General features: G+C 45.6%; 1 protein-coding gene across 8 annotated transcripts in view; it reads left to right on the top strand.

Annotated features, from left to right (window-relative positions):
* Nucleotides 1–12235, top strand: part of RABGAP1L (RAB GTPase activating protein 1 like) — a 245133-nt gene that overhangs the window by 187165 nt on the left and 45733 nt on the right. The window lies entirely within an intron of this gene.

Raw genomic sequence — 12235 nt, 5'->3', positions numbered from 1 at the left:
TCAGGTGAGTGCAGCAGATGTGGAGTCAGGGCATTCCCTTGCGTATTAGAGGATTAGTGGGAATTATTGAAAAGCAGGGAGAATTCAGAGCCAAGACCTGGGTTATCAGGGATAAGAAAAAGTTGAGGATTGAAGTCACCTTCCGCTGTGTTAGTAACGCCCTGCTCTGGTGTAATTAGGGAGCTCGGCTCTGCTCACTCACTGAGCACACAGCTCGTCCCTCATTCACTGTGAGACATAGCAGGGGATTTGAACTGTGTCCTGAGCATCTTGTGATGGTTAAGCACATCTGAGCTCATGGAGGAGGGTGTTCTGAAGCCCAGGTTGTTGTCAGGATTAATGTCATAGTCAGGAAAGATACTCCAAAGACTCTTAACACAGGTGGTGAGGTATTTAAAAGAAAACACAAAAAGCTTCAGGAACTTAATGGGAGGAAATTCAGTGCAAGACCCTGTTGGAGGGAGGGTGATGTTCATTTTAAATGATTCTGTGTTCATTCACTTGCACTCCCTCTGTCCCAGGTGCCCTCATCCCCATGGCCTTGTGCTCCGTGACACTGGCGTTACTGGTGTGGGACGAGGGTGAGGGACAGTGGCTGCAGAGCTCTCCCTGTGCCTTAGGTTCCTTGTAATTGGTGACAATAAACTGGCTTTTGGACACACTTTTTGTACTGTTTGAGAGGGACAGGAACACGCTGCCCAAAGCAGTTGTGGAATCTCTGTCAGAAGACAGAGTGCCCTGAGCCAGCTGCTGGCGGTCACTGCCTTCAGGGGGGTGCTTTAGACAAGACGTTCTCCAGAGGTCACTTCCAGCCTCAACTACCGCGTGATTCTATAATTGGATGTTGTAACCATGGGATTTATTTACCAACAGGTGCTAATAATTGCAGGAGTTGACATGCTCACACAGGAAATTACAGTCTTGATAACCATCACTGCCAAAGTCCCAGGGAATGCAGAGGTTGGATGAAGAGCACTTGTCTGTCTTATTGAATGCAGCAAAACTTGTTCTGTTCAAAAACACCCAAACCAGACCCTTAACTATGATTTTTTGTGCTGCATGAATGTGGCACTGTGAGTCTTTCCACTGTTTCTGGGCTATATTAGTATTTATAGACTAAACACCAGATGTTTTTAGAGCAAATATCACACAGTTAAGTGCCAGGGAGGATTTTCTTTGGGTTTCTAAGCTAATTACAGAGGCACAAAAATGTGAAAACAGAACTGTGGTGTGGCCAGGTTTCATAGCCTTGTTATATCTTTTCCAGTGTTTATTTTGTTCCTGCATTACTGCAAAACAAAACAGGAGTTTAACATGTACTAAAAATCCATCTCCCCTTGCTTGCTTTTTTTACCTTGAGCTCTAGCTGAGCTACATAAAGTTCCAGAGGAGGCAAATTTAAAACTAGTTGGTGTTTTTTCTCAAGTAATTTCATAAGTTTTTCTGTGTGTCTGGAAGCCCAATTTGATAAATGAATGAATGAAGAAAAAGCCTATTTTAGGTTAATGAAGGTTGATCTTAATGATGCTATTTTATGAAAACAGCCGACAGATTCTGCACACTCACCAAATCTGCCTCAGTTGCCTTTTGATCTGGTAATGCAGTTTCTCTTGTAGAGATCCATGTGTCCTAAAGAAGTTGTAATGGTGTTGGATTTTAATGGAAGAGTCCTGTCAGCTCTGTTCTTGCACTGACTTCAGGCAGGTGAGGTGTAGAATGGGAGAAAGTCACTGGGAGACTTTCTCCCTATGAAAATTTCCTGGGTTGCCAGTTGTCAGGTGGGATCAGGGAGTTGTGCGTGTTTCTCTGGGAGTGTCCCATGACATTTAGAACTGGAGCAGAGCTGACTTTCAGAATGTGTTCCATTGCAGCCTGGGAATGCCCTGAGGTTGAGTGTAGTAGACAGGTAGGTGGGAGATCCTGGGAAGTTCCCTGTGGGGTGTTCCTGTTGTGCCCAGTGAAGGTGGGGGAACACATGGGGTGGGATACACAGGAACCTGCAGGGACGGTTGTTCTGTTATGGGGCAGCATCTGTAATCACACCTTCTCTTACCTGGCTCAGGGACTCCTGGCCTCATCTTTCACCATCAACAGTGTCAGGAAAGACCTGGAATATTGAAGTTCTTCTATGAGAAGCTCCTCCCTAACCCTGTAAATCCCACCTCTGTGGAGGAAATCGGGCTCCCCAGCAGCGTAGAGGCCACTGCTCTCAGCACCTTTATTGAGAGGAGCAAATGGTCCTGAGAAAAAACGGTGCCTTTTTCCAATGCAAAGCAAACACACACATTTTTGTCACCTGCCACTGTACGGACAAAGGGTGGGGATCCCCCCTGGGTGCAGCCACAGCTGGAGCTGGCACCAGGACCGTGGGGAGTGAACTGGCTACGGCAGCGGGAGCTGTGCTAAGCTTTCTCTCATCCCAGAATTGTTCTTTGAGTGATTTAAAGCAGATTTACTTCATAATGTTGCTGTTTAAATGTTTGTAATTCAGAGTGGTGGTTTGAAGCTCACACCTTCCTGATGTGGGTGACTGGCTTCATTCACACCTCTAATGCTGGTTTATCTGGAAGTGCTTTTTTGCAGGCATGGTTTAACAGGGACTTATGTATTGATTTATGTGAGTTTCAGTGCACAGGAGTAAAAATAGCTGGCTTGCTCTCTCCTCTCTAGAGCATTCTCTCTCTTTGTGCTTATCTGTAGATATGTGTAGTTATCCAAATACTTGGGGGTTTTGCTGTTATAAGTCAACACAAATGCAGCAGAAAAGCAAAGGAGAGATCTGCAGAAAGGCCCTGAGACTGTACAAGCCTTTTATTCCTTTGGTTCTACTGATGGTGTATCTGATTAATCTTCCAGTATAAAGAACAGGGGGAAAATTGCTCATTTATCAACTTCTCAAGAAAAGGCCAAAGCAAATTGAAAAGGGTTGGGTTGGGACCTGTAGGAAGCCCCTGCCGTGGCTGTGTGTGATTCCTTATGAAAGCCAGTGATCAATTCCCCTTCTTCCGTTATCTCCGAGGTGCAAATCCAATTGTCCTTGTGAGGAGGGTCATGGTTTTTAATGCCTGTTCTCTTTGCAGCTCCAGCTCCCTTAGTTCTGCTCAGCTTTGTGGTGTGAGGCAGCACTTGGAAATCAGATGAGAGTGCCTGAAGAGGGGTTGCATGTTAAATATTTTTGTAAGCTTGGTAATAAGCGTTAACAGGATAGAAAGGGATGTTGTTAATTTAAAACAACAGTTTCAGCTTGGAATGCTTATTATTTAAACTTATAATTGTAATTATTCCAGTGAGCAGGCATGTTGCCCAGTAGTGATGTTATATTTTCATGGTGTTTAAGCATTAGTAAAACTGTTGTTATTTTGTTTGTTTTGTTTGGTCTTTTTTTCATTTGTGCTGAATTGGCATTGTAAGTGACATCAGGTATATTGATAATTTTTCATCAGGAAAGGAATGGGATTTTGCTGTTGATAGCTAAATATAATCACATTTTAACCATCTAAATTAGCTTTTCAACTTCAGTACAAATATTGTGATGTCCTTGTAGTAGTCACTTGTTGGCATATGTAGTAAGTAATGACATCCACAAGAGCAGTGTGAAGGTAAGGATCTTTAAAATAAAAGTTTGAGGTGGAAAAGTGGATTGGAACATTTTTTGTCTGTATCCCCAGCAGTTGTACCACAGTGTATATCGTAAAGGGTTTGCCCAAATTATTAGTGGTTTCATTCAGCAAGGCGAGGGACATCTGAAAGCTGCTCCATGGTCCAACAGGCCACCTAAATCTGCCTTGTTCACCTTGGTGGCATCAGGAGTCAGGACTTCCCAGGATAACAGATGTTTCCCATTCCAAACAGAAGCAGGAAAGCATCCTCAAAAGGTCTTTTGGCTTAAGGTTTTCCCCTAGATGAATTACAGCTCCTTTCCATCCCTGATTCTGAAAATAGTACAGAGAGCATGAGATGAAGGTGGCAGGGAGTCGCACTGTTTGACAGCTCTGTCTTCTGGCATCTTGGCACCTTTGCCAGAATGTGACTAAAATAACTCAGCTCTAGGCGTAAGAGGAAGTGAACGTTTTTCCCAAGCTGAACTGGACACACTTAAATCCCAGGTGTGGGCTGGCTGGAGAATGGAGTCACCTCCTGTGAGGTGACACATTAAAGCATCTAACAGACAGTTTTACAGTGGTCTGTATGTCTGTAGCAGGGAGTCTGGAGTTCCTCTTGACAGCACAGTGTTCAGCTTAGTTGTTCTTTAGAGGAGAAAGTCTCAGCTCTCTCTTCCTTTCAAGGAAACAAACCTGGTAACTGATTGTCTTGAGGGATGCCTTGGGTTTGACTATGGAGAAAGCCTGTGATGATGGTGCCTGGCAGGTTTGCAGCACCTCTTGTTCTCACAGTACAATGGTGGCCTTTTTGAAGACACTTTGGTGATAAAAAGAGGCCATAGAGGAAGATCAGCAGGGTCCCAGCATGAGCACTTAAAACTGTAATTAAGAGGAATAAACCCACAGGCTTTCACATTTTGTGGAGAAGACATGTAGGTAAAAGTACAGATGCAGAAATGAGCTCTGTGCCCCTTATTTATGCTGGCCAAGAACTGTTCCTTGATATTGTCTTCAGCATCAGCAAAACTGTTGAGGCTAAAGATGGAGAAATCTCCCTGGAGGTGCAAATCCCCCTGTGCTTTCTTGGGCCAGGTCTGAGGAAGCAGGTAGCAGCTCAGCAGCAGAGGAATTCAGAGGAAATCTGTTTCTTCACATACAAAAGACCCAGGGGCCAAGGCACGACCCTTGCCAACCAAAGCCTCTGTGTTGTCTGTGACCCTGAAGAGTATTATGTCTTTACTGTTTTAGAACACAATTGCTGTGACATGAGAAACTCTGTTCTTCCCTCTGAACAGTGGAGGAAGAAGCTCTGTTGTCTAAAGGCTGTTCAGGGCACCCAAGGAGAATGATCTTTTATTTCTAAGTTTAGAAATCTTAGAATACGTGTGTTGGGAAGTGATTGCATTTGAGCAAAAAAAAAAATCAAGCTGCCTTTTGTCTTTCTTGATCAGCCTTTCTCATATATGTCCTTCTCAGAAAGGCTGTGGTTATTTTATTTCTGCAGATGCTACAGAATAAAAAATTAAGTTATTGGAAACAGATCAGGACTATGGTTTGGTTTGGTTTGGTTGCCCAGAGACACTTCCGTCCCTGGAAGTGTCCAAGGCCAGGTTGGACGGGGCTTGGAGCAACCTGAGCTGGTGGAAGGTGTCCCTGTCCATGGCAGGGGGTGGAACGAGATGATCTTTAAGGTCCCTCCCAACGCAAACCATTACATGATTCTGTGATTCTGTTCTATGATTCTATCTTCCAGAAAGCTCCAGTAATCCAGATCTAATGGCTAATGCATGGAGTGGCTTGGGGGAAAAAAGCAGTGATTCACTCTCAGTGTAGCACAGAGAACAGTTGGGATGGAACATTTGTTTCATTTCATTGGATTTTCGACAAATTAAATGAGGTGACAAAATCTGAAGCACTTGTGCTATCCTGAGACCTGAAGCTAAACTTTTAAAAATAATTGGGAGGAGAAGGAAAAGAAAAGGCAAAGCCTAACAATGTTCCCTTCTTTCCCCCAGGGCTTTTGCAAATAAACAAAGAGGCACTGGGCACAGTGTCTTCATGAATTTTTGCTGGCGTTTGATTTCTCGGGCACCTGCACTTGAGTTTCTCTGCTTTGAAAATGAGCGAACAAACAAAACTAAGTATAGAAAGATTGTGTCTGCACTTCATAAATGCAGAGCTCTGCAGGGACAGCAGCTTTTAGAGCTGAAGGCCCTATTAATAACTTGCCATTACAAACCCCAGGCATTGTTTTTGCCTTTATCGATGCTGTTACAAGTTAAATTCGGCGAGTCGTTACTTGGCTGTTCTCTGAGCAGTGTGTAGCTACTGGAGCAGGAGTGCATCTGGGGGCTTCAGGAGGGCAATATTCACATTTTTAGGATCTCCTGATGTCTTTGCCTCAGGATTCTCTGGGTTTCTGCAGTTAATTGCTTATGTATTTATGGTATTATAGCTTTGTTTCTCTTGAGGAGAATGAGTAGTGTGGTAAACACTGGGTTAGATTGTTTACACTGTTAAATTTGGTTGTGTTTGGGCATAAGTAGATTATATCAGGTTGGTAAACGAAGGTGAAGAGCTGCATGCCAGCGGCTTTGGAGAATTCAGAGTAAGTGCTACATAGAAACATCCCAAGTATATTTATCTCCATTTTTAGAGGTGCTTCATTCTGTTTAAGAACAACAGTATGCCAGTCTGTTCTTCCATGGATATTTAAATGGCGTTGTGACATTTGGCTGTTTCATGTTGCTGAAGGCCAAAATAATTCCTCTGTAAATGATTATTTTTCCTGCAGTGCTGTGAACTCCTGGGCAGGGAGGCATGAACCCACTGCCATGTCAGCCAGCAGAAGTTCTTTCCTGCTGCAGCTGTTTCAGGGGAGCACCCATAGCCCTTCAGGGGTGCCGGTGAGTTGTGGAAGCCAGGAGGGGGATGACGGTTCCTTCTCTTTGCTCTCGTTCTCCCACTTTCCTTACCTGCACAACAAAACCTCCAAGGATAGGAAGGAGTTCTGAAGTATTATTATGGGTCTGTTCACTGGGAAGCCTTGACCATGGACCTCATTGTCCTATTGAGTTGTTCAGGCAGCAGGTGAACATCAAGTTCCCTGTTGTGTTACCCTGTTTGTTATTCTTTCAACTTCCCTTGCTTAATTAATTAATGCAATTTCCTGGACAATAATTCTTAACCAAAATTCTGCAAATTAGTCAGAAGCCATGGAAAAAACAGAAAATCTCATCTCCAAGTAATTAATCAGCATAATAATCAGTGTAGATGCAGAAATCTGGAGAGGGACTGTTTACAAGGACATGGAGTGATAGGACAGAGGGGAATGGTTTCAAACTGACAGGGGTTAGATGGGATATTAGAAAGAAATCCTTCCCTGTGCGGGTGGTGAGGCCCTGGCACAGGTTGCCCAGAGAAACTGTGGCTGCCCCATCCCTGCAAGTATCCAAGGCCAGACTGGACGGGGCTTGGAGCAACCTGGGCTAGTGGAAGGTGTCCCTGCCCATGGCAGGGGGTTGGAAGTGGATGATCTTTAAGGTCCTTTCAAACCCAAACTATTCTGTGATTCTGTGATAATAAATAATCCCTTAAATCTGGAAGTATAGGCAGGAGTTTGGTGTGCACACACAGCTCAGGCCAAAGACAGTGTGTCAGGTTGAGTCACTCAGTTGCTGTGACAACAGAGCTGCAAAATCTTCAGCTTCAACAGTCCCCCAGCCCAGCTGCATCTGCACATGGCGCCAGCCTGGAGGGCCCTCATCACTCCTCCTCTGAGTAAGAAATACAGGGGTACCTTCACTAACATACCTACACTGGGGCTGACATAGCTTGGAGAGGCCCAGAGCATAAGGCCCTGACTTCTGGAAAAAAAAATAAAACTATAGCTGAAATTCTTTGCAGAGTCAACTGATTGTCTGAGCAGCTCCTTTTTAATCCCAGAATCCTTTAGTTAACCCATAGCTCAGAGCACAGGATCAGTGACCTTATCGTGCATCCTGGCAAGGAACAATTCCATGGCAGTCGGAGTAAGCACCTGCTTGTGCCACCCAGGACACTCCCTCTTCACACAGCAGGGAATGTTGATTCTGTTTCAGTGAGTCAGGAGCAGTGGATAGAATGGGAAAGGGGTCAGGGCTTTGGTCCCTCATTGCCTAACGAGGGTGCCGTGCTCCGCTGGCTCCTGCACTCCCCGAGGCGCCTGTTGCTGGATTCAGGAATGCCCTCTCCATCTGGGAAACTGCTTTCCCCACCTTGGGCTCCTTTCCCACCATCAGTGACACACACAAAATTTATGGTCATGTGGCTCCTCTTGATGACTTTGTGATCTTCCAGCCCTGTCAGGAACGAGGAGAAAAATTCCATCACCTTGTCACCACTGCACTGCTTTCAAATGTTAGACGGTCCTGAAAACAGTCGGTGTGATGTCTCTCCTCCTGCAGTAGAGAGGAAGGGGGTTCTCTCGCTGGAAGGAGCTGTATTTTGGTGTCTGCAAAATATAGATCCCAGCACAGTTTTCTTTATTCCAGCCACTCATCCAGACTGTCTTACTCACGCTGGCATCACATGGACACAAATCCTGTTGCTTTTAGTAGCAGCAGGAAGCTCAGAGGCAAATTTGGCCCTTGTTTTTCTTGTAACGTAGAGTGAAAAGTAGGGTTGTGTTGTAATGAATGTTCTCCAAGAGGACTTGCCTTGTTTTTCCTTTTTCCTAAGCACAACGTGAAGCGGGGCCTGTTCCTTTTGGAGGAGGAAGGACATGCGGTAGGAAAGCAGCACCTTGCCTGGGACAGTTTGTGTTTCCCAGGATTCTGATGAGGGGTTCTACAAAGGCAATGACTCTCCAGCCCAGGGGGCTCTGTTTTAGCCATGTGGTTTTTTTGTTTTGCCCTGAGATGCACCAGAGCCACTTCACCAGATGATATGACAAACCCAAGCACTTCAAGACTTGATAGAAACGCTTCTGGTCAGGGCCAGGGGGTGTGAAGGGGAAGGAGGCACTGCCTGGACTCTGGGAAAAGTCACCATCCTGCTCTCCAACAGCAGAGGAACTCCAAGCCTGAAGTGAAAGGGCTCCTCCCAGGCACAGCACTAGTTGCTGGGGGGAATTGGGAGCACAGCTGGTTGTGGCTGTGCCAGAGTCCACCTCTGCTGCCCTCATCCATCTCTCTCCATCAGGCAGCGTCTCCTCTGGAAGCGGCTCTGATGGAAAGGAGCAGCACATTTATAGATACAGCACTGGGCTGGGAGCTCACACAGGGGCTTGATGGGATCCCTGGCTCCCCTGGGAAGAGCTAAGAGTCCCTCTCTATCTTCCTTCCATCTTTACTGGGACATCCACAGTGTCAGTAATGATCCTGCCTGGCAGGAGGACTTTGCCACACTCAGTGTTTGCAGGCTGCCTGTTTAAACAAGGGAACAATTTACCCATACAACTTGGGGATTTTCAATCTTTGATCCATCAGGCAGGAATGTTATACAAGATTATATACTGCCACAGGAATTTGGGGAAGAACTGGTGGGAAGGTGGACAAAACTGAGAAATGTTCAAGGCCCTGACTGAGAGATTTCACGTTCATACTCACTGATGAGGGCTTGAGTAGAACAAACACCTGTCGTAAGGTTATATGGGGCTGGGGTTTATATTTGTTTCCTTTTTTGTTGCTTTTATGATATAATGTGAATTGTAAGGATTACAAGAGGATAAAGACATCTGTGCTCTGGGAAGCTTCTCAGAAAGATCAGTAATGATGCCTCTTAACTTTTTAATGTGCCTTACACTGCACTAATGGACCTAAACCAGCATTTTATTCTGAAGACAAGTTTGTTGCAATCAGAAAGGGAGGCTTTGCTGCTCCAGGAGTGTAAGAACATACAGTAGCTGTAATGGAGGAAAGTACTGAGCTTTTCTTTTTGTGACCTTGTCCAAATAAGACATAATTACAACATAATTCAGTTCTGAAAGTCTGGAAAACAGGGCATTTGACAGAGACTGGCATTTTAAGAGAAATCGGCCTATGTTTCAGTACATCTTGTCTTTCAGACTTCTAAGCACTGCTGATGCTATTTGCTCTTCCTGCTTCCCTTTTTCCACTCTTAATACACGATCAGAACACAAGATTCTGGGAAATGGGCAGCACTGGGTTGAAGTTAACCTTGTAAATCAAACCCGGTGTGGTGGAGAGTGGTGTGAGCCGGTTGCTGTGTGCCTGGTATGGTTGTATGAAGAGATTAAATCCTGGAATGCACACCTGCAAGGACTCATTTAGGAAAGCAGAGATTAAAATTCTGTTTGGGTTTTGATACGATCTTTGGTTCTCATGACCTAATTCAAGACTCTCCTCCTTCAAGTCACTCATTTTGCTCCAGTTCAGGGAGCACCAACAGTTCCACCGGACTCTTGACTCTGCAAATACCCCAGACACCAACGTGGCACAGCAGGATTTTATCATCCCCCGTTGGCAGGAGGAGAGGCTGGAGCTGTGAGCTCAGGCACAGACAACTGCAGCCTGCGAAAAGGAGAAGTGTCAGGGTATTCTCCATATATGTACTTTTCCAGCACTGGAATCACACTGTTCCACATTGACTCTTGTAGCCTGTGCGTTGTTCTCTTGTGCACTAGGAATGTCTCAGGACAGTCATCTCCCTATGTGTCTTTCCTCTGAGACTGGTCCTTACAGCATTAATAGAGTCACTTAATTAAATCCTCATAAAGGAAATGGAGGGCATTTCATCTGAGTGTTCCCCACTCAGTGAGCCTCAGGTGCCTTCCTTTCAACCCTGGACATTGCCAAAGGCATCTCTGTGCAGTTCCCAAGGACCCAGAAATCATTTTTACAGCTATGAGGACTGAAAAACAGCCATCTTGCTCTATACTGTGTGATTTCCTGCCTATGGAACTGGGGAAGGCTTCTGCACGCTCCACCCCGGTCACAGGAAGGATTAGGGTCTTTGATGGAGCACAAAGGAGGATGAAATGGAGGTGGGAAGTTTCCTTGCTCCAAGCAGATTTGGTTCCCAGTTGGATCTCGCTCTGTTGCTGAAGTGCCACACAAATACAAGCCATCTGTAAATAAGGAGTAAAATGAGTTATCATTGCTTTGTTTGTGTATAAAACAGGGGACAGGCACACTGTGTTTTCCTCCTCCAGCTGGATGCCTGGACAAGCCACTTAGCATCTCTGCTGACCCCACCACCATCCCACACCACCTTTCCACGGATCATGTTCCACACGGGTCCCTGGTTGTGCCTCGCTGCCAGGCACCAGCTGCATTTAGCAGTGGAAAACAATTAAGTGGTACAATCCAGCCCCCAGGTTAAGTGACCCAGAAAAACCTTTCATTCAGAATTCTCGTTTAAGTCCTCCATGAAACATGTTCTCATGTTGTTCTTGCTGGTCTCATAGCTCAGTTCTTGCTAATAACTGCTTTTCTATATAACAATCCTTCATGTCTGCCCAGAGTTGTTCCAGAAGGCTGGAGAAGCAATAGGATTCAGAGGAATTACCTGGCCAGAACAAGTGGATCTGTGCTGTTGAGGTTCAGTTACTTAAAGATTCACAGGGTCCAAATTCCTTTAATGAATGCAGAGATGGCATGGAGATAACCTGGACCTGCAGTGATAGGGAAATGTATTAGATAACTGCCACTGAAAATATGCCCTGTGGTCAGCTGGCACTAAAACAGCTAGGAGAGTCCAATAGGATTGTGTTTGAGCTTTTTAGGATCGTTAATAAGTAATTAACCCATGAGGTGACTGTAGCAGACATCATTTTAATCAAAATTGAGTTACTGGTTTCCCAGGTACGCTTTGGAATTTATCAGTTTGCAGGCAGGACTAAGTCCTTTGGCCACATTAATTAACAATCCCTGCACTCAGGAACTGCTCCAAAAGGATGCCCACAGGATCGGATTCACCAGTTCCTGCTTTCATCCCTGCTACCAGGCAAAGACCACCTCCCCACATTTCCATTCAATTTGTCTTGTGCTGAAAAGCTGCTGATTTCATGAGCCCTTACCCTGCAGCAGCCAAGCCTGTTGCTAAGCGACCTCAGCAATACCAATGGGGCCACGGTCTGGCTGCTTTTCCTCAGCCCACCCCTATTCTTACTTATTTATTTATGCATCTTATTTACATAGCTCAACAGGTTCTGCCATACCAGGGAGGCAGAGCCACAAGCCTCCAGGTTGCAGCAGAGTGCCTTGACTTGCAGAGCTGCCTGTCTTCCCTCCAGCACCATCCTCTGCCCTGTTTTCACTGGTGTTCCTGTTCGTCAGCTGAGAAAACTCCTCGGGATATTTGTCGAGCTGGAGTGGCATCCAGGAGCGTGCAAGAAGTGTGTTTTAAAGGCGTAGCTGGCCATGGACTGCTGTACCCGATGTTTGGATCCAGTAGTCCTTGATGGAAGAAAAAAGGGGTTGGAACAAAGATGGCTCTAAGCCATTTCTCTGCTTACTTTATTTCTGGTGGCTTTAATTTCAGCTGTGTCCGCATTCCAGGCTTCTTGTAGCCTAACCAGATCTGCAGAGTGAGAGGATGGTTATCCTTCCTTGCCCAGCAGTGCTGGGGAGAGCCCGGCTGTGGAGGCAGTTCTGCAGGACCAGCTGCATTTTTGTAGGGTGGGGTTGGGA

Source organism: Pipra filicauda, unplaced genomic scaffold (genome assembly GCF_003945595.2).
Source record: "Pipra filicauda isolate LSUMZ 115617 unplaced genomic scaffold, ASM394559v2 scaffold185_size1782982_pilon, whole genome shotgun sequence".
Lineage (NCBI taxonomy): Eukaryota > Metazoa > Chordata > Aves > Passeriformes > Pipridae > Pipra > Pipra filicauda.
The sequence above is the reverse complement of the archived record's forward strand: the minus strand, read 5'-3'. Positions and strand labels throughout refer to the sequence as shown.